This window comes from Canis aureus, chromosome 11 (assembly GCF_053574225.1).
Source record: "Canis aureus isolate CA01 chromosome 11, VMU_Caureus_v.1.0, whole genome shotgun sequence".
Classification (NCBI taxonomy): domain Eukaryota; kingdom Metazoa; phylum Chordata; class Mammalia; order Carnivora; family Canidae; genus Canis; species Canis aureus.
The window spans coordinates 4,535,421-4,548,153 of NC_135621.1; positions in this window are offsets into that span (position 1 = coordinate 4,535,421).

Genomic DNA, 12,733 nt, shown 5'->3' on the forward strand with positions numbered 1-12,733 from the left:
ACAGTGAAGGTGGAGGTGGGCACTGAGAGGGAAGTTGATGGAAAGGGGCTTCCTCTGCAAAAAAGATATGAAGGAAAATACCAGGGCATTCAGGGTGGGAGGTGTGCTCAGAGTGATGTGATGGATGTGTACCCTCTCTGTTCCCCAGGCTGCAGCTCAGGTAACTTCTTGCTGGGCCAAATGGAGCAAAGGTTCCATTTTGTTTCTGTAGCTTCTGCTAGTTTCTGCTGGAGATAGGAGCCAGCAGGCTGGGGTGGTTGGAAGCATGGCATGGGAGGACCTAAGAGATGGACAAAGATCAAGATAAGGATTGTAAGGCCAAAGCAAGAACAGATGTGGAAAACTGGCACCAGATACCAATGGGTTATGGGATCAGATACCAAGAAAAGATGTCTATTCCAAACTAGCTCAGGCTTGGTAATCAGACTGAGGTCAGCCAGCACAGACTATGGTTCAGTGACCTGCGGGAACATACGGGATCTTACTGGCTTATCTAGGGCAGCAGAAGTCATTCCCAGGCAGCCTCATTTCTGAGGTAGCTTGATCTAGACTTTAAAGGGGTGAATCTCTTAGGGTCTGTGCTGCCGTCCTAGAAGGGGGCCTGCATTCTTTATAGTCAGTCAGATACTCTCATTTTACATGTCCTTTTAACACATTTAGGACTTAGGACAAATTGGAGCCCAGTTGGCTGGTTTGGCCTCTACGCTGGTAGAGACTCATTCATCAGAGTCGCTGGAAACCTTTTTAAAAGAAAGCTTTCCAAGGCTAAAAGTAAACGGTATCCCTCCCTCTCTATTCAAGGATCTTGACTCAGATTCTTATAACCAATGACATTGATTTGTGAATCTGGTGACCACAAAGAAGGACCTTCTGTGGCTATAGAACTGTCTTTCTTTGAGCACAGCTCATTGCCCTGGATGGGGGTTACATCTGTAGCCTTGATCCCAGGGGATTTTTCTCTAATTGAGCTTAATCTTTTTAGTATGGGCAGCACAGCAAAATCAAAAGGGAGGGTTAAAGGATGTTGCCTTCTACACAGGCACAAATGTTCTCTTCTCTTCTTTGTGATTGGCTCATCAGAGGGTATTGTTTTCCTTTGACTTTTCCAGGTATAAGCCTATCCACCATGATGTTTTTATGATATAGGGTATCTTTGAGAAAACCAGCTGTTTACTTCCCAAGGGATATATCAAAGAATAATTACACATTTCCTGGGATCCTTTGAAAAATGGATCTATTTTTTAAATAAAGCTAAACTTTTAAAAACTCAAATAGAGAAATCAGATGTAAAATCCTTTCTCTTCCAGAGACCCTAGAGAACACTCTCCTAGGGAATAGCCTGTTATATCTTTATCTGTTAGTCATCTATCTTCTGTTTTACAGATAATCTCTGTAGGGAACTAAGAAAAATCTCCTAGCTTTTCTTTTTTTTATGTAGGCTATCATTGAGATAATATTTCTCCTAGGTTTTCATCCTATTTGGAAGTGATTATCATTCATCTCCAGATGTTTTGAGATAATGTCTTTCCTTTTCCCATTTTCTATTCTTTCAAAAAATATTTCCTCTTATTCTTGTGTAATTTAACAAATTATATCACATCTTTCCTTATACTTCCTTTTTTTCCAATTTAAGGCTTTGCTATCTCTTTTCAAATCTCTTTTGAATGCCTTCTTAATGATATTGAAATTTTAGAGGTAATTCACATTACTTTCTCTTATAACATCGAAGCATACACACATATTTCAAGGACACAGGAAGTTCTTGTGGACTATTTTTAAATAAGCTCTCACTTTCCTGATTTCTACTTAAAAAGTATTTAAATTATAATCTTCTCCTTTAAAGTCTCAGAAAATGCTGATTTAACACTACTTAAAATGTTTACTTATATTGGCAGTAAAACACCAAGTAATTCCTTTTTAATTTTAAGGTAAAATTAAGGTAAAATCCACTTCTTATATTTTCAGCCTGAGTCTGTTTGGTTTTAATTTGTCTTATTGTATAATATTAGAGGTGCTATATTAATGTTTATTGAAAAAAAGGGTTGTATTTCTAATCTACGAGCCTATTGTTTCTCTTATAAGATGATAATAGTTTTGGTGGAACATTTCTGAGGAAAGGCTCCCCAGAGGAAGATTTTATTAAATTCATCAAACATTTACTAAACACAGACTATGTTCCTGGCTTTGAGTAAGAGCATCAAAGATGAGTAAGACTCCATTATTTTTCTCAAGATGCTTATTAAGAGATACATAACCAGAGTAAGATACAAGACATGAGAAGATATGAATTGGAAAGGTTAATTTTAATTGAGGAAGTCAAGGAAGGTGGCATTTAAGGGAACTATGGTGGTACGGAAGGAAAGGAAGGACATTTCAGGGAGACAAAGTTAGAGCATAAGTTTGGGGATTTATACATAAGACCAGGGGATAGAATAGCCATGTGAATAAAACTGTTGGAGCACAGGGGACAGTGGAAGATAAGTTTGGGAGGCTAGATGGCCCAAACTCTGGGAGGCCTTGGATGTCATGCTAAAGAGATTATATTTCAATCTGCATTCAAATCCTGAGAAGGATTTGAGCAGGAAAATGATCTGGCCATTCTGATAGTATTATAGAAAATGGATTAAATGAAGCTGAGGCCAGAGCCTTGGATATCATATAAAAAGCTATTAAGGAAAAAGAGGGAGGAAAGTAGCATTTACCGATAGCCTACTGTGTTCCCCAAACTATACTGAGTACTTTCACATACATCATCTTAATTTTAAGAAGGCAAATAGAAGGGAGCAGTTTGAAAGCAGGCAGTGTTTACTAATCTCCTATCTCTATGGACATGAGCATTAGACTTCCCAGGCTGTCATTTCTAGGTGGAAGCACTTAAACACTGGTTCATGTTTCTCCATGTTTTCTTTCCCTACTATAGTGGTTATGGGAGTGAATGGGGATTCAGAAGGGCCACAAAACCAACATAGCCTATAATATTGAGTTATCACATGGAAGGTACTACCTTGACTTGTAGCAGATTTTTAGTGCATGGAAATAAACTTTTGTTTTGTTCAGCCTCTGAGATTTGGAGATTGTTTGTTACTACAGCATAGCCTATATCAAACATGTCTAACAAAACTTTCCGAGGTGATGGAAATGTTCTATATCTATGTTTCCAAGATGGCATCCACTAGCCATATATGGCTGTTGAGTATGTAGAGGCTGAAGGCAGGCTACATCAAGATGGGCCACTCTGGCATGAAGATTATTTTGAGCTGAAGGCAATTGAGACCCTGCAGGCTCAAGAGAAATTTTGCCCCTCCTTTAACTACATAGAAGAATCTAAATTTGGGGTCTTTCCCAGAATAAGAGTTATTAGCAGAGATAATTTTATCTCAGTGGCCCATCTGTGAGGCAGAGTAAACATCTGCTCTTCTTATTGCCCTGTGAATTGCATTCCTTACCTCTGAAGTCCCAGATCCCTGCCCTTCTTCTCCTTATTTCATTCAGAGTGGCATATATATCTCATTTTGCCTATCTTTGGAATTTTCACATCTGTATGGATGCCCTGTATACATGTGCTATTATTAAATTTGATTTGCTCCTGTTAATCTGTCTCATGTTAATCTGATTCTTAGTTCAGCTAGAAGGATCTTTGAGGCGACAATAATTCTTGCACCCTCCGCCCCCAACAAGTACTTGAAATGTGGCTGGTGTGACTGAGGAACTGAGTTCTAAGTTTTATTTAGATTTAATTAATTTAAATTTAAATGGACTTCTTGTCTGCTACTTTAAAAAAAGTTTCTTTAACTGCCAGAGAAAAACCTGGCAAAAACCTTTCTGACTGGACAGAAAGTAGTGGAGGTGAAGGAACCTTGAATAAAAGTGAATTAGAAAGAAATGGAGATTTCCTTTATAAATGTCTCTCATAAGAGAGTAACTTCTATTCAGTTTTCAGAGCTTCACCCGTGTCTATTGTCTCTTAAAAATAACCAGCTCAAAATAATCAACAATCTGGAGAGATATATTTTGGGGTAGTAGATTTTTGATCCCCACCTGGGTTAAAGGACAAGGCTAGTCTACTTGAGGGAAGTTATATGTAGGACAGGCTTCACAGAGGTAGTCAATGGAGCTAAGCCCTGAAGGAAGAGTGGGTGTCTTCAAGTAGACAAAGGATGGGTGAAATTATTCTATCTACAGTCAACATTATGGGCAGAAACATAGCTCGGTGTGGGGACAGGGTAGAGACACAGGCAGGAGCCAGATAGTGGAGTATGCTGTGGTATGGTGTCCAGTGCATAAGGAATATGACTCTATTAGAAATATTTAGACTGTGCTAAAGGAAGGGCAAGAGAGGACTCTGAAATATGAAATTTTAGCATATTGGTTATTTGTGTATTTATTTATGGAGAGAGAGAGTGTGAGTCGGAGGATGGGGGAGGGCAGAGGAAGAGAGAGAGAGAGAGAATCCCAAGCAGGCTCCATGTCAAGTGTGGAGCCCAAAGTGGAATTTGATCTCATGACCCTGAGATTATGACCTGAGCTAAAAATGAGTTGGATGTTCGACCAACTGAGCCACCCAGGCTCTCTCATATTGGTTATTTTTAATTAAAGTTACTTAAGATACAGCCAGTGCAGGAAAGACACTCTGAGCCTCCTTTGTCTCCTTGAAGGCAGTAAATAAATCTCCCATGTGAAAGGTATTGCTTAGGGAGGGAGGGAGGGTGAATTTCTTTTATCCATCAAGGTCCTTCTCGCTGGACAACGAATCAAATTGACATGAGACAGATTAACAGGAGAAAATAAAATTTAATACTGTACATACAGGCAATCTACTCAGACATGGAAATTCCAAAGACTCTGAGGCAATATAATACTTCTATGGGCTAAAGAGAGGGGCAGGGGCCTGAGGATACAAAAAGGAGAAAGATCTTAGCAGGAAGGTGAAAGGAGATGTTTGGTAAACCAAGGTTGCCCTATTATGAAGATAAATTTCTTAGGTAAAGGGGAATCTCTGTTAATAGCTCTCTTTCTGGTATAAGCAAGCAGTCAAGGGGGAAATAAAGAGCTTCTCTTGAATTTATTGGGTTTTGATTGCTTTAAACTCAAAATAATGTTCAGTCCAAAGTGTCTCATCTTGCAGCAGCCTCCCCTCATCCCCTACAATACCCTCCCCATACCAGGATTTAGAAGGCATTCTCTCTCTTTTTTTTTTCTTAAAGATCTTATTTATTTATTCATGAGAGAGACACACACACAAAGAGAGAGAGGCAGAGACACAGGCAGAGGGAGAAGCAGGCTCCTTGCAGGGAGCCTGATGTGGGACTTGATTCCAGGTCCTCAGCTAAAGGGCTGAGCCTCCCAGGCTGCCCCTAACTCTGGGAAGGGAACAAGGGTAGGGGAAAGGGAGGTGGGTTGGGGGATGGGGTGACGGGGTGATGGGCACTGAGTGGGACACTTGACGGGATGAGCACTGGGTTTTATGCTATATGTTGGCAAATCGAACTCCAATAAAAAAATATACAAAAAAAGAGAAGTTATTCTCATCACCAGAAAAAGGGAATTTAGTGCTGCAGGGAAGCACCAGGAAGAGAACTATCACCAAAGATGACTTTGTTTTGCATAAGAAAGACTTCTCCAAGTGGCATGTGAAACATTTGTTTACCATGTATTTGCTCTTCTTGTTGCCTTGTGAATTATCTTCCTCCCTTTTGAAGAACTAAACCTCTATCCCCTTCTTTTTAGCTCAGGGTAACATAGAAGTCTCATTTATCTGACTGCCTGTGGTCTCATATTCTTATGGGGACTCCATGTGCACATAATTAATTTTTTTCTTGTTAATCTGTCTCATGTGAATTTGATTATTAGACAAACCAGAAGAATCTAGAAGGGTAAAGGAAATTTTTTTTCACCATGATGGGCTGAGGTACTTCCTCACTAATTTACTACCCCAAGTCCAAACTGCTTTGTCTTATCAATTCTTCACAAATTTATTGTTTCTTTGTGTAAAAGGCATTAATGCTGCCAGCTTTGATCACTTTTTGGAGTTCTATATGTACCAAATTAATTTTTTTCTCCTGTTAATCTGTCTTATGCCAATTTAATTATTAGACCAGCCAAATAAACTAGAAGGGAAAAAGGGAAATGTTTTTTGCTCCTACATGGCCATTTCCCTACCAGATTAGAATAGACAGTTATTACTGAAAAGAATTCAACAGGCAAAAGCTGAGGCTGTTAGTATTGAATTTGTACCTTTGATGACATTGATGTTGCCAGATGGAAAACTTGTTAGATGGAGTCTCAGCATGTGTGAATATTGTGAAGGTTGCCTTGAATGGTGACATTTTAAAAGCCTATTAAGTGTGTGTGGCTAACAAAGTTTTAACAGAAGGGGGTACTTTGGAAGTGGGGAAAAATGCCCAGAAAGGAGTCAAGAGCTGGTGGTTATAGAGCATGAAGAGGAAGAAGTCAGTGTGCCTTGGCTTGCTTGCAGAGCAGTCCTACAGCTTTGGGCAGGTCCTTTGTGTGGCTTAAACGTAGATAATGACAATACTGGCCTCACTGAGTTGTCCTGATGATTAAATAGGAAAGCACTCTGTAAACTATTCAGTATCCTTTTATCTTTTTATCAAAAAGGCGCATAATAAAATTGTTTTCTTAAAAAGTCACATAACCTTGGATTGGTCAGAGAATTTACTGACACCATCTTAACCATGGGTAAAACAAAACAAAACAAAACAAAACAAAACAAAACAAAACAAAACATGAGCAGCACCAGTGAAGACTTTTAACTTAAACTTCCAGTGGCTGGCTGAATAATACCTGCCAAAGACATTCATGTCCTAATCACTAGAACCTATGAAATACTACCTAATATGGCAAAATATGTGATTAAGTTAAGGATTTTGAGATGAAGAGATTACCCAAGTGGGTTTGAAATGTCATCACATATCCTTAAAGGGGAAGATAGAGGGAGAGTCTCTGCAGAGGAGAAGATTGTATAACAGAGATAGAGATTTGAAGATGCTACCTTGGCCATGGTTGGCCATGAAGGGGGAGAAAGGGGCCATGAGCCATGAGATGCAAAGAGTGCAGCTCTGGAAATGGCAAAAGGCAAGGAAATGGATTTTGTTCTAGAGCCTCTGCAGGAAGCATTGCCCTTTTCATTTTAGTGAAACTGATTTTGGGCTTCTGGTCTCCAGAATTGTAAGAGAACAAGTTTGCTTTATTTTAAGCCATTGTGTTTGTGGTGATTTGTTACAGCAGCCATAGGAACCTAATACATTCACTGAATACTTATTGAGGACCTATAATGTTCAGGACACTGTGTTGGTCTGGCTGAGACTATAGCAAAGAATTGAAATAATCAGTTTTTTCCCCTCTTGATATTTACCCTTATGTAGAAGAATGGTAAGGCAAGAAATTCTAATAAAAGTGAAAATATCAGACCCGCAGAGAGAAACAAATTATATATTATGTTAATACAGGGGATGGGGAGATTCATGAGCCACCTGGGTAATATCAAGAAAGACCATGAGGAAGAGATGATAATTACAATTTGGTTAAAAGCAAGTAAAAATAATGACAGGGAGAGGCGGGATAGGTGGTGGAAGTGGATTAGGTAGGTGGGGCTTGTACCAGGGAAGAGAATGAGTGTAATCATGAGGATGGGAAAGTAAAAGATACACTTGAGGAATAAGAAATAGTTCATTTTTGCTGTAATGTAAGGTACTTGGATTTGGCTAGAAGGAAAGATCAGGGCCATATAATGGAAAACTTTAGATGCTAACCTACAGGATTTGTAGTTTTTTGTTTGTTTTGTTTTGTTTTGTTTTTTGTTTTTTTTTTACTAGACAATGGAACACCAATAAGATATTTCACAGAATAGGGGATCCCTGGGTGGCTCGGCGGTTTAGCATCTGCCTTCAGCCCGGGGTGTGATCCTGGAGACCCGGGATCCAGTCCCACATCAGGCTCCCTGCATGGAGCCTGATTCTCCCTCTGCCTGTGTCTCTGCTTCTCTCTCTCTCTTTCTCTCTCTCTCTCTCCCCCCATGTCTCTCGTGAATAAATAAATAAAATCTTAAAAAAAGATATTTCACAGAATAGTGACATGCATGAGGCCTATTTTATTTTGAATATATTTGTTTAGTCATAGATTTAGGGGAAAATTATGACTGTTACATATGAAAATAATGGTGGTAAATAAAAGATTTGTAGTTAATTCTTCTGTTGTGAAGAATTTTCTTATATATTATGTGACTCTAGTTATATTTTAGATTTTCAAGATGTGCTCCTACAATCAGAAAACAAAGATGAAATAAGCCTATTAAAGGAAGATAGCTTTTTTTTTTGGAGGGGGGGATTAAAAAGTAGGTTCCTGAGATTGTACTTTGAGGAGAAAGTCTAATTGGGGAGGTAGCCAGTGATAAACAATATATTAACTCATGGATTGGGTAGCCATTCTCATTCTGACAAGCATAAAAGTTTCTAATGTCATGAAATTATTCAAAATGATATAATGAGCAAAGAAAAGGCTGACAGGTGCATAGGTAGAGTCAGAGAACTGTAGGAGAAACTGGAATTGAAATAAAGTAGAAGTGATTGGAGTTAAACATGAGGAAGTCCATCTTTAAGCACTGAAATGTAGAAGTAGTAGAATGTACTTTTGAAGAAGATTTTACTTCTTTTTTCTTTTTTCCTTTTTTTTAGATTTTACTTCTTTAAGACAAGAAACCTCCACCAGTTTTTGTTCATGTCATTTGTTCGTGGCAGGCAAGATTTAGGAAACATTTTCTGTTTCCAAATATGTATTTGGTGCCTTGCACTAGACTAATGCAAGGGACTCTACAGTAAAGAGAAGAGACACTTTCTTATACCTGGTAGAGGATGATCCTTTAAGCAGAAAATGGTACTTTTATATGACAAAATTCTGTTATCTAAATAATCTGAACATGCTTTTAAGGGAGCATTACATTCACTGGCTCATTGACCAAATGCTGGAGTTCCTCCAGTGAATCTTGCCAGTGAATGTGGAGAAAAGCAGGGAAGATATGCTGGTGTATAGAGTATCAGACCAGGAAGAGAGCCTTTCCAATGCTCAGTATTTTACTTTTCACATTTTATGAAATTGGGTATTTTGTGAATCTGACTGTATAAAGAAGCTCAAAATGGAAAAGAAAACAGAAATGATCCACAATAAAATATATTTTCTAGACAAATAATGTATTATTGTTCTCTGGATAACTCTAATGGAAAATAGAAGAGGTGTTTTAAAAGCATTCATTACAAAAGCATGTATTGCCTTGGAAACCACATGAAAGAAATTAGTGACAAAAAAAAAATAAACAGATGAAAAAGTGACAAAAAGAAGTAAATCATACAGTAAAATCAAAATTTTGAGAAATTCACTTTTAAAGATGGAGTACAAGATAAAAGGGGAAAAGAAAAGCAGGCATTAGAAAGGAGGATCATTCCTCCTTCCCAAGGTAACCTCACATGAGAATTTACCCGACAATACTGAATGTTCATTTGTATCATTAAATGCTTTTGAGATTAAAAGACAATCTTTCAGGAGAAGCCAAGTTCTTTGACATAATTCTTTAACCTGAATTCATATCTGTCATCTAAAGATTCCTCAGGTCGGTGATGTCTGGGTGGCTCAGTTTTTTGAGCATCTGACTCTTGGCTTTGGCTCAGGTCATATCAGGATCCTGATCTCAGGGTCATGATCTCTGGGTCCTGAAACTGAGCCCTGGGTCAGGCTCTATACTCAGTAGGAGTCTGTTTCAGATTCTTTCCCACCGCCCCTTCCTCTACACACGTGCTCTCTCTCTCCCTCTCTCTCTCAAATAGGTAGATAAAATCTTTAAAAAACAACAACAACAACAAAAAAACATTCCTCACATCAGGATATGGTCCACATCTTCCCTCTGCTGCAGAAAACACCCTGTTACTGATTGTGCCAAAGCTCTCCATGATACTTTAACAATTTCCATCAAGGGCAAATAGTCCAGTGAAAAGATTGCCTCAAAATAGGACAATTGTAGTAAAGAGATTATGACTCCTTTAAATGAGAGTTTGTGTTAAATATTCATAAGTGTATTCATAATTCATATTAAAAATTATCGATTTCTAATTATCCAATTATTCCCTTTCCTTTTCCCTTGTACATTATTCAGAACAGGTTGTTGCAGATACAATAAATCCAGGGAAGGACTGCAACCCTCTCAGCATCTGAACCCTGAGTCTAAGATGCATCCACATATTATGAGCTGGCCATTTGTTTTCATCTCTTCTATAGGTACTTCAGTTAACATGAATATTACATCACGTAGACTCTGCTAACTTATTGACTGGTGTCAAGGAAAAGAGTGATTCATTCTTAATACTCAAAAGTGGTAAGGGAGACTTATTCAGCACTATCATAGGTGTAGAGACAATTGCAATGGGATTTTGTAGTGGGAGAAAGAGATTGTGCTCAACTCTGAATACATGGAAAAGTGAAAATTTATAACCCAAGAGCAGTGTGTGTGGGGGTAGGGGGTGGGGGTGGGGTCAGTGGATGGAAAATTACTGAGAGGAAATGTAAGGGGTAAGGGGAGATTCTAGCTAAACTGACCTAACAGGCTTCTTGAATTTAGATGGAGGACCTGCTGTATGAAGGGAACTATCACCATATATAGTATAATATAAACTAGGTTTGGTACACAGGGGGAAATTTAGCAAAATTTGTTAAAAATTTCTCTGTCCCATTGTTTCTATATGGCCCAGCAAACCTTTATTTACCAAACATTTACTCTTTTTCATCTTCCTGTGAATTGTTTTCCTTCCATTTGAAGTCCCAGACCCCTACTCCCCTTCTCTTTGGCTCTGGATGGCTGGCATATAAACCTCAATTGTCTGACAAGCCTGTGGGCCTCATATTCTTATGGAGCCCCTATTAGGTACATAATTGTATTTGATTTTCTTCTGTTAATCTGTCTCATGTCAATTCAATTCTTAGATCATACAAAAGAACTTCGAAAGGGTGGAGGAAAAATTTTGTTCCTTAACATTGAGCATACTTAAAATAGAAAACCCAGCAATCACTATATATTAGGTGCTGGTTTCACTGCAGCAGATAAAATAACAGTGGTTTAAATAAAACAGAAGTTTACTCCTCTCTCATGTAATGTTAGGGGACAGCTGGAGGCCAGGCCTGACAGGCAGGACAATTAGCAGTCTTTGCTATAGGCATCAATACTCCACTTAAAGGCAATGTTCATTCATTGTGCTTCAGGATCACAAGATTTTAAACTATCCGTGTCTTGGATTCCTATGTTAATGGTGGTATGACTTAAGTTTAGTAAAAAAAAAAAAAAAAAAAAAAAAGGAAGCATGGTGACAAGTTAATTAATGAAGCTCAATAAGACATGGGGCCAACTTAGTACTTTTAGGCTAAATGGGGTTCAAAAGCACTAATTACTAGAATTTTTGAGTTGTGCTGAAACCACTCACATGTATAAATCTTTAAATTGTATTATTATTATTTTAAAAAATATTTTATTTATTTATTCATGAGAGACAGAGAGAAAGAGAGAGAGAGAGAGGGGCAGAGACACAGGCAGAGGGAGAAGCAGGCTCCATGCAGGGAGCCTGATGTGGGACTTGATCCCAGGACTCCAGGATCACACCCGGAGCCGAAGGCAGATGCTAAACTGCTGAGCCACTCAGGGATCCCCTAAATTGTATTATTAATCATATAACATGATAATATTAGAAACCTACAGATTCTATCTTAAGTAGAGCAAATAATGGGAAAAGTTTTGTTTTTAAGTACCAAATTAAAATTTTGATAACCAGATACGCATTTCAAGATTAGTTATTCAAGACATAAGGCAAGCACAGTTTCAATCTGAAATGTTTGATTTGGTTTACAGGTTTTGTTGTATCTTTCCTTAAGGAACTCGAATGCCACCTATGGCCAGTGATTTCCAATCATCGCTATGACTTGTGGGGCATTAGAAAAAGTAAAGATTCAAGATTTTGTGGGTCCCAGGTGAGGCTTAGGAACTTGCATTTTTAAGAAGATTTCCAGATGCTAGAGGTCTCTGGTTCAGGTAATTTACTTGGAAGCACAGGTTTATGTAAGAATACTGTCTGGCATATTTGAAATGTTAGATGACCTGGGAGGTGCTTTTAGATTGTTTTCTTTGTATTAAAAAAAAGTTCTAATACTGCTGCTATTTTGGCAAAAGAGGCTCTACGGGCTTTTTCATGACCTTTCTGACTAATGACCTGATGGCTAAAAACAGATCCCCTAAAAGTCTACCCAACACCGGTGACGTGATTTTTTTCCCCCCCATCTCTGAATTTTTAAATATGTTTAAAAAGAAGCTCTTCCAGGCTTTTGATGCCAGCTATACTGTTGTTCACTGGCTGTGTCATTTTCTTGCAATTCAAAATTTTAAGGACTGTTAAATTGATTAAACAAGGAGGCCATCAGACCGAGGCGGCTCTAATGCCCTGGTGGCCTACCTAAACAACCCAAAACCTAAGGCTGTAAATGCCTCAAGGATAGGAAATCCAGAGGCTAAGAACAGCCAATCACAAACAGCCGGCTAGGCTTCAAGCTATAGCCATTCAAATAGTTTGTTTTCTTTGCTCCTGCAAGTTCTAAGTTCTTCCCCTGAAGAGGTCACTCACTGATGGGTCCTCACTGATGTTTGGTGCTGCCCAATTCTAACAGGTTTTTGCTCAAATAGGATTAA